The sequence below is a fragment of the Littorina saxatilis genome, linkage group LG8 (genome assembly GCF_037325665.1).
Source record: "Littorina saxatilis isolate snail1 linkage group LG8, US_GU_Lsax_2.0, whole genome shotgun sequence".
NCBI lineage: Eukaryota > Metazoa > Mollusca > Gastropoda > Littorinimorpha > Littorinidae > Littorina > Littorina saxatilis.
Genome location: NC_090252.1, coordinates 51,612,894 through 51,623,230, shown reverse-complemented (window position 1 = coordinate 51,623,230; position 10,337 = coordinate 51,612,894).

The following is a 10,337-nucleotide window of genomic DNA, read 5'->3' as shown; positions in this document are numbered from 1 at the left end:
TCCAACAACAGCTGCTACAGCTACTTTTCTGTATGATAGAAATGAAGATTTTAATTCTTGATCAGTTTGTGTGACCTTAGTCACTTCAGGAATGTTTGGTGTCTGCTCAACTTCAGACATAATGTTCTGCTTTGCCTTTTGATTTAACTTTTTTTGTCTGTTCCATTCGGCTAGTTTTTTTCCTGCTTCTACTCTACCAGGTTTCTTTGTCACTGTGTTCACTTCTGGTATTTTCGTCTGCTCCACTGTCTGCTTCAACTGATCCGTCATCTTTTTTATTCTGAAAATTAATGTGTTTGAAAGTAATTAATCCAGCAACAAATGGTACTAATAAAGCACCAAATCGATAATACAGGCCACAGGCAAGAGATTCGAGGGACTTGGAAACAACAGGGTCATGAGTTAGATCATGTGTTAAGTCTTCCTCCGAGTCGAGAGGTGTAAAATGTCCAAAAATCTTTGTGTACAAACCTATAACAGTCTGTCCAATACTTCTAACCATCTTAGAACCAAGCACTGATTCATACCGTCCATGATACTTTTCTATATCTTCTGAGGAAAGATGTTGTACTTCTTCCACAGTTAACTGCTGCCCAAGGTAGTGTTTTGTTTTTCCACAAACAGCAAGTGAATACAATCTTTCTTTTTTATCAGGTATAGTCCTACTGTCACAGATTTCAATATCTGTAGCAGTCTGCATCAGCAATTCATCACAGTTCATTTTATTTTGATGCAGAATAAAATTAAAATCTAGTAATTAAACTTGAGTAAGAACTTGGGTAGGAACTTAACAAGAACTTAGGTAGGAACTTGAGTAAGAACTTAACAAGAACTTGAGTAAGAACTTAGGTAGGAACTTGACAAGAACTTAGTAAAAACTTGGGTAAGAACTTGACAAGAACTTGAGTAAGAACTTGACAAGAACTTGAGTAAGAACTTGACAAGAACTTGAGTAAGAACTTGACAAGAACTTAGCAAGGATTTCTACAAACATACATACTGAACTGGTTGATCAGTTTTTAAAACCAGTTTCGAGTGCTTAGAAGATTTCAGATTATTCTTTATTCTTTCTCTCTCCTGTTTGTTTTCAATGACATCATTTTCTCGAAGACACTCTTCAAAACTGTCACGGTCCTTTGAATAGAACAATGTTATTGTTTTGAGTTGCTCTCTAAAGTCTTTCAGAACTGCATTGTATTTTTGTGTTAATATCCAAACTGATATTAATGCATGTCGTCCACTGAATGCAAGCTTTGCTAGTGCACTTTTCTTTCTAACAATGTCACGTTCTGCTGCACAGTCATCAATAATAAACAGTGTTGGTGTGTTCTGAAAAAGATCGAAATAATGCTCCAAGCAAACATTTAGACGATCAGAAGGATTTACAATAAATATATTTTGATCAGACCATATGAATTTTCTCTCCTTGTATGTTCTGTTATGCTTTATGGTTGGACAGAATATGACTATGTGTTCAAAGTGATTTATGTAAACAGTCTGTAATAAATCCAAAACATATCTTGTTTTGCCGCAACCTGTTGCCCCACAAATCAAAGAACAGTGTGGATCTTTTGGAAGAAAATCTAGATACTTCATTTTAACACGTTCAATAAACAATATTCTGTAATCTGCTTTCAGAGATGTTTAACTGCGCATCTGACACAACAAACACGTAGATCTTAACTGATTTACTACTACTCCCTACTTCCTTTTCAATTTGTATTGTGATTCCTTCTGATCCGTTTTCAATTCGCCTTCCACTTCCATGCAGTTTGTTGTCGTCAGTTGTTCTGAGATCCAGCCATAACGCATATTTATTTGTTAAGAAATCTTCTACGCCAACACCGTGTAAATGTAGATCTTTAGCCACAAGATCAGATGTTGGGTCTTTCAATCTTCCTCCAGTAAAGTACTTTCTTGCTTCATCATAGTGTTGGTATGGCAGCATGCCAGATGCAAATATTTGGTTTGGCTGCCCTTCAATTGTGCAATATACTCTATTGATTAGTGGATTGTAAAACTTTTCTATTTGCCTTTCATATGAATCTTTTGGTTCCTCAAACAACATAAGTATTCCCTTCATTGACCTAGCTGGTGTATTCAAGTTAATGTTCCAGATTGGATCAGCCTGGCTTTTTGAAAGTGTACTGTGATTCAACACTCTTTCATAATAGATAGGCAGCTTAGAACTGTACTGATTTTCTATAAGTCTAGCCAGTTCAGGATGGTTTACAACATCAAACTCTAAAGAAATTCCAGACACCTTATACTTTGCTTCCGGGTCTTGTGAAAGCATAACACGATCATAACTATTGAAAGTCAGGTCGTATGACAGCCTGTCACGCAATGCTCCTTGATAGAAGGGAGGATGTGAATTTATGAGTTCAAAGTCAAGTGGAATACAAAATTTGTTTCCAAAAGCAACATTGACAGCGTTATCTTTTTTGTTGTCAGCTTTATCTCCTGCTCCTATTCTAACTTTTATCCCATTGTCTGACTGAATCCCTTGAAACACTCTGTTTTTCTTTTCATTGTCAGTCAACCAATTATCTGCATAAACTAAAAAAACATCTGCATTATTCAATGACATCACTTCCCGCCCTTCCAGTTTGACAGTAATCTTCCTCACAATTGCTCTTCCTACATTATAAGCCAAAGTCCTATTTTCATCTGAGCCAGATTCTAATTCTAATTTGAATGATAGTCTTACAGTGCCTGGTACAATAACATCGTTCTTACCTAGATTAGGAAACCTAACAGTAAGTATTTCATTCTGATCAATAGTAGAAGGATTATTTGTAACTATAACTGTTTGCCTTATTCCTTTTACCCCGAGAGGTTCTTTCAGCCTTCTGTAAGGATCAAGAACAGAACCGAACGATTGTGCCATCTTTTTTTATTTTCAAAATAAAAAATAAGTTACAAATGGCAGAAGGTGGATTTGAAGATTTATTTGAGCCAGCGGACGACATGAGCGAAGCAATCCCTTTGGTTCCCTACCATCATTCACTGCATTATGAGGTGGCACGACATGAACTTCTGGAAGGTAAAGTTAGAGATTTCTACAAAAGTTTAGGAGAAGAACCTGATGTTTTAGATCCAAACCAGTTCAAAATGGAAGCAAATCATTTATATACAACTAGCGATAAAGGAGAAAAAGTCCAACTTACATATAAATCTAATCCTGCTAAGTTTCTATCAAAAGTTTCACTAAAACAAAAACTTACTGCTAATCGACTTAGGCAATTAGATATTGTGCCTAGCACACGGTCATCATCTTCCCATGTTGTTTCCTTACTTCAACAAGCAGAACTAGGACTACCAACTGCTACTCAAATAGAATCTGTTCCATTGCAAGATCTTAATAAACTTGCAGATGAGGCTGATCAACTTATACAAGAGATAGAGACTTCTTTTTCTGAGGAAACTTCACTGAAGACTCCACATGAACTATTACCTATGAGAGAAATAGAAGCCCTTAATCAATCACTACAAACCATCAGAGGTGAAATAGCAAATAATCTGTCAAAACTAGGTCAGCTGGATGAAGATATAAACAAAGAGAAACAAAAACTTGCTGATGCTGATGATTTGAACCTAGAACAAGAAGTAAAAAACAGAATTTCTAAGCGTTTAAAAGATTTGCAGGAGGAGAAAGCCATAAGGTTAGAAGTTCTAAGTAACAATAGAGAACAACTGAGAACACAGGTCAGCAGAATAAAAAATACAATTCAAAGAATCCTTTACGAAGACACAACTCTTGCTGAAAGAATTAGAACGCTTTTCAGAGAGCAGGGAATCACAATAGCTAGTATACTAACTGCGTTAGGATTTGCAATAAGCACATTAGTGTTCGCACTCACAGGTGGCACTGTCACACCTCCACCTCCACCTCCACCTTCACCTCCATCTGATCCGGGATGGGTAAAGAAACAACTCAAACACATTGCAGAACTATTAAAGAAACTAGCAGCAAAAGCTTTGGATGCACTTCCAGGAATCATTGGTTCAATTGTTAGCTGGCTGTTATCTTTTGCAGGTAAAGTTGTTGGTTTCATGGCTGAACATCTCTGGACTCTAATAGTTTTAATTGCAGGTGTTCTGCTAACGAGAATAAAGCAAAAGTAAGCCTACACCCACTCCACCAATTACTAGAGCAGTCTTCTGCGATTCATGATCATCACTAATACTAACAGCTTGATCATCCCTAGTGACAGAATGATCTTCACCTGCAGCCCGATCTTCACTTGTCACGCTTTGTTTCTGTTCATTGTGATATGGCTGTAGCATCGTTCTGATTTCTGAATTCAGTTCTTCACCCTTTCCAAGCGGCTGGGTGTCACTAGCAATAATGATTTCATTGTTATAATTTGTTATTGTTCCAATCTGCAGCTGGAGATCAGAAGGTAACATGTAAAGGCCGTTACCAACAGCAAAGTCAACTTTTGATCTTGCATAACGGAGAGAGTCTTGATACCTTTTGATGCTGGAAGGCAGATCAACTGCAGAGTTTATGACATCTTCTAAATTTGATAACAACTGTTTCTGTGCATCAAACCCTGTGCTTGTTCTCATTATGTTTGATCGTGTCTGTGCCTGCGAGCCTAGCAAGCACCACGTATATGTTCGGATAGATTCATTGATCCTTTCAACACCTGATCCAGTGAAACCTTTGCCGGTGTCTAATATAAAAGTAGTCCATGCATTGTGGTGCTGTTGTTCTATTGATCCTAACTGTACCTGCACATTTGAAGAAAAAGATGTATGACCTGGCCAGTAATCAAAATTATACCTCCTGTGGACACCCCATAAATATAGTGTTCCCATGCCATGGTTTTTGTCTTGCTTTTGCCTAAAGTCGGTCTTAAAATCTATATTGAATTCATTGCAGAGACGCTCATACACTTTCATGTTTATCCTATTGTTGAATGGGTTCCAGCTCTTTTCATGCGGCATTGGTGCCTGAAGTTCAGACAAGATTCTCCTGCACTGATAGTAAACGTGAAATGTGTACACACACTTTGTCAGTAAGTTTGAATTATTCATGTGGTCTGCATAGGACACTCCACATCCTGTGGTTGCACAGAATATTGCAAAGTTTAACTGATTCTGATAGAACTGAATTGGGTGAGAGTTCCACATCTTTGGAACACTATCATTTTTGATTGGGGGATTTAGGTAAGAATGGAATGGGTCAGGCACTTTAACGCGAATGGATTCTGTTTCTGTTACAGCAAAGTCCAACTCATGGAAAGAAATAGTCTTTGGATTGTAATATGGTCCAGTTTTGTATTTAACGTCTTTGTTGAATTTATACTGAATCATTTTTGTTGTTGAATAAAAAATGTTTATCACACTAACAAATGTGAAGACTAGTGTGCCAGTTAAACTTGCAAACCCTATCAACAATCAAAATGGAGGAATGAAAGTTGCACTGCATGAAATTATGTACAAGGTTACTTGGTATAATATCAGTAAAAAAAAGGCTAACAACTGGGTTAGAATTAATGGTAAAACACATTCTGTAGAAGATGGTTACTATGACTTCTGCACTTTAGAGAAAGAATTGTTTGCTCCAGTAGGTATTACAGCGAGTTTAAATCATGCAAGTCTCATTGCTACTCTTACTATGCCCAAAACTAGAGAAGTAAACGTTGAGTTTCCAACCAAACTCCTTGATATGCTTGGAATTACAAAAATATACAAGGGAACACGTCCCATTGACATGGATGTTAACAGTGTACTGTTTGTTCACATGAGAGAGCTTAACACATCCTATAATCTGTTTAATGATCAGCGTTCTGATCTGCTTAGGATTCTTCCACCGAGTGATGCCTCTTTTTGTAAAATGCACGTGCCAACATTTAAGACACTTCAGTTCAAGGACTTGGAGGAAGGGTGTCATGAATTCCTACACATTGATCTGAAAAATCAAAGTGGACAACCAGTTGATTGTTTGTTTAACATTACATTGGAAATAGTTCCATAAAATATTGAGTATTAAAATGTCGAGTGGACCTACAATAGCTTATCCTGTTGCATGTTCAACTATAGAGTTGAAAGATTTAGCAGACGCTATCGACTTTGAGAGCAATGCTGAAGTTGGTGCAGTGTATGCATTCGAGTTTACAGACACCGGTTATTACAAGAGAAAGGAAATCGACGATGAAAAGAAACCAAGATTCCTCAAACTAGGTCAAATCCGTGATGTTAATGTACCTGATCCAATTGTCGATGACACATTCTACATGTGGAAACATCAGAATAAAAAATGGGTACTTAGTCCTGTTATAAAAAAGATTGACTGGGAAATGAAGTTTGAATTTGTGAGTCCATACACTCTTGTTGGAAAAGACGACACATTCCGTAAGTCAATCAATGCTAAACCACTAATTGTTAGCCTTGTTCCTGCGATTAACAGCAGGGGAGAAGTTGCAGTTAAACCTTTCCATAAGAACAACTATCTCATTCACAGAAAACAAAGTGTTGAAAAGGACGCTGACACCATTGTCGATTTTATACCCAAGCTTCCAATAGGGCAGAATGCAACTATGATATTTGATATAGTTGTCAGGAAAAGGGAAGAAACCACAAACACTGTTCTAATGAGAGGAATAAATCTCAACTGGAGACCATTAAATGTTGAAGAAGTCAGAGTATTTATTGCTGTTCAAAAGGATTCTAACACAATAAAAAAACAGACGTCAAACCAAAATGTTGTTGTTAACGCAGATATAAATAATTTAACAGAAATAAGAAGTATTAATCTTACTTATCTTGATTTGATTGCTTTCTACTATACAGATAAGGTGTTAAGCAATGAACAGCTTCAAAGCTTAGCAGAAACACTGGCCAGTGAGAATTAAGATAAATATTTTATATTTTGCATTAAAAGATGACTAGCAGTGTGAAGCTTTATCCTAATATTGATGAAAGTGCAGCAGAAAGTCAACAATTCAGACTGGCACACATTAGTAATATACAAAAACAACTAGAAGATGAATTAGAAAAATATTCTCGCGCTAGACGTAAGTACTCAACAACTTACAACAGCCTTTCTAATGCCAGCACTGGTTCTACTATCCTTGCATCAGCTGCAGGTGTAACGGGAACAATTCTGTTAGCTACCGGAGTAGGGACTCCAGTTTCTCTAATCCTAGGTGGTGTCGCAGCAGCAGTTGGTGGTTTATCATTTATAGCATCAGCTATAATGAAAAAAATTGTGAAAAAGCTTGAAAAACACGAATCCATTTCCACTCTTGCATCATCAAAATTGTCTAGCCTAAAACTGTCTATCAGTAAAGCACTTGAAGATTCAAAAGTTTCTGACGAAGAATTCAAACAGATACAAACAGACTTTGATGACTACAAAAGTAAGAAAGCAAGTATTCAAACAAAAACACGAGCTGAATATAACAAGCCACTCGATATAGAAGATCTGAAAAAGCAGTTTTTAAAAAAGGGGATTCAAATAGGACGGGAAGAAAAAGTAAAAATAGAATCACTTGTAAAGAGTTAACTATTCGTTTAGACAGTCACATTGCATGTATCAGATATAATTCTAACAGTGAAAGAACATATGAAGTAAAGTTTGTAAATGAGAGAGCGTATTGAGCTTAAGAATGTTGTATAAGAGAAAGGGAGAATGTACGTTCTGGGTTACTGATTCCGACAGACCCGGAATTGGTTCAAAACAACCTTACTTTACTGTATTTTTTTTGTGTATGGATTTATGCAGTATTTTTCTGATTTTGTCGCATGTTTCATTTTAGTAAAAGTTTAGTCCAGAAGCCTATTTTGCGTTAATATTTAGGGTCTGTCGGAATCGGTGAGCCAGAACGTACATTCCCCCTTTCTCTGCTTGGTATCTGTGAGTTCGACAGCTTGTTTTTTATACGGTCTGCCGATGCGAGGTCGGCCCCTAGCGCCGCGTGACCCTGGCAGCAATTGCATACATATGACGGCTTACTAGTGCCAAAACCTAGGGTTACCATTTTCACGTGAAAATGAGTAATTAAGAGTGTTAATTACTAATTTTCATTTTTGCCTCGTTTTCGGTCACAGTTGTCCGACTAAGTTTTAACATAGAGGGGGGAATCGAGACGAGGGTCGTGGTGTATGTGTGTGTGTGTGTGTGTGTGTGTGTGTGGTGTGTGTGTGTGTGTATGTGTGTGTGTAGAGCGATTCAGAGTAAACTACTGGACCGATCTTTATGAAATTTTTCATGAGAGTTCCTGGATATGATATCCCCGGACATTTTTTCATTTTTTTGATAAATGTCTTTGATGACGTCATATCCGGCATTTTGTAAAAGTTGAGGCGGCACTGTCACACCCTCATTTTTCAATCAAATTGATTGAAATTTTGGCCAAGCAATCTTCGACGAAGGCCAGACTTTGGTATTGCATTTCAGCTTGGAGGCTCACAAATTAATTGACGACTTTGAGTTACACACACTTCACCTATGTTGTATGTCCAGAGTTCTAAACATAGCCCGGTGAATATAATTCTTCGAGATTGAAAATGGAGAGGAAATGGCATTTTCATGGCTTTTTGCTGAGGGCAGAAATGAATTCAGTGACATGCAAGAGACAGAAAAATATGGCTCTCAATGTACGTGTACTTGCGAAACAGACTTTACAATGTAGACTCTCGGTTCAGAAAAGATATGATGTAGGCCCCTATTTGCTTCAGTCAGCAGAAGCATATGACAAGTTACTTCCCAGACAAGATGCATCAATCTACATGAAAATCCCATCTCCATTTGCGACTGGAAGACAAAGTAGAATTTTGTGCAAAGGATACTAATAATATTAGTACCACTTCATCTTTGCATGACAGCTCTAACATGTTCATGAAGAACATTCGAGGGACAACTGCTTACTTTCACATGTATCCGTACATCACTGCTTCTTTTATTATAACACGGTTTCGACCCCAGTTGATTTTAATCAACCAAATTTCTTGTGTTTGATGCGCTCAGATCAAAGCCTCATTAAGAGGGTGCGAATTCCTTTGAATTTGATTCGGGCAGATGACAGGCGATGCCAGCTGGGCTCGAATGTTTTAGTATTTACCCCCCCCCCTCCCCTTCCTCTTGTCTTACGTTTAACCAATGAAACACGGAACCTGCTTAGAGTGTCGTGGTTACGGGTGGTTACTAAGATGTTGATTGGTTGTTTGAAATGATTTCTGTCACCCCAGCTAAAGTTGGATTATGTGTGTACATGTTAGAGAGGAAAGAGAACTTTGAGAACGTCGGAAGAGTGTGGACGTATTTTGTAGTGAGCTCTACATAACAACAAGATGTAGTGAGCTCTACATAACAACAAGATGTAGTGAGCTCTACATAACAACAAGATGTAGTGAGCTCTACATAACAACAAGATGTAGTGAGCTCTACATAACAACAAGATGTAGTGAGCTCTACATAACAACAAGATGTAGTGAGCTCTACATAACAACAAGATGTAGTGAGCTCTACATAACAACAAGATGTAGTGAGCTCTACATAACAACATGTAGTGAGCTCTACATAACAACAAGATGTAGTGAGCTCTACATAACAACAAGATGTAGTGAGCTCTACATAACAACATGTAGTGAGCTCTACATAACAACAAGATGTAGTGAGCTCTACATAACAACAAGATGTAGTGAGCTCTACATAACAACAAGATGTAGTGAGCTCTACATAACATCAAGATGTAGTGAGCTCTACATAACGACAAGATGTAGTGAGCTCTACATAACAACAAGATGTAGTGAGCTCTACATAACAACAAGATGTAGTGAGCTCTACATAACAACAAGATGTAGTGAGCTCTACATAACAACAAGATGTAGTGAGCTCTACATAACAACAAGATGTAGTGAGCTCTACATAACAACAAGATGTAGTGAGTTCTACATAACAACAAGATGTAGTGAGCTCTACATAACAACAAGATGCAGTGAGCTCTACATAACAACAAGATGTAGTGAGCTCTACATAACAACAAGATGTAGTGAGCTCTACATAACAACAAGATGTAGTGAGCTCTACATAACAACAAGATGTAGTGACTTTGCATTGTATGTTGTGGCTTGTAACCACCGGCTGGTCGGTAGGCGAAGTGGAGGAGAGAAGACGATGCCAAACACAGGAATAAAGTTTGCCATGCCAGTAATCTGCTGTTGTCACACTGTCACCTGTTGTGCCCGTGAGTGAAAGTCCAGGGACAGTCCGTAACACATTAACAATGTTACGAATGGGTTTTGTAAATTTACGTATGATGTACTCACAAATCACTCATACTCTCTATTCCAGGTTCGACCTTACTCATAACAATAATCAA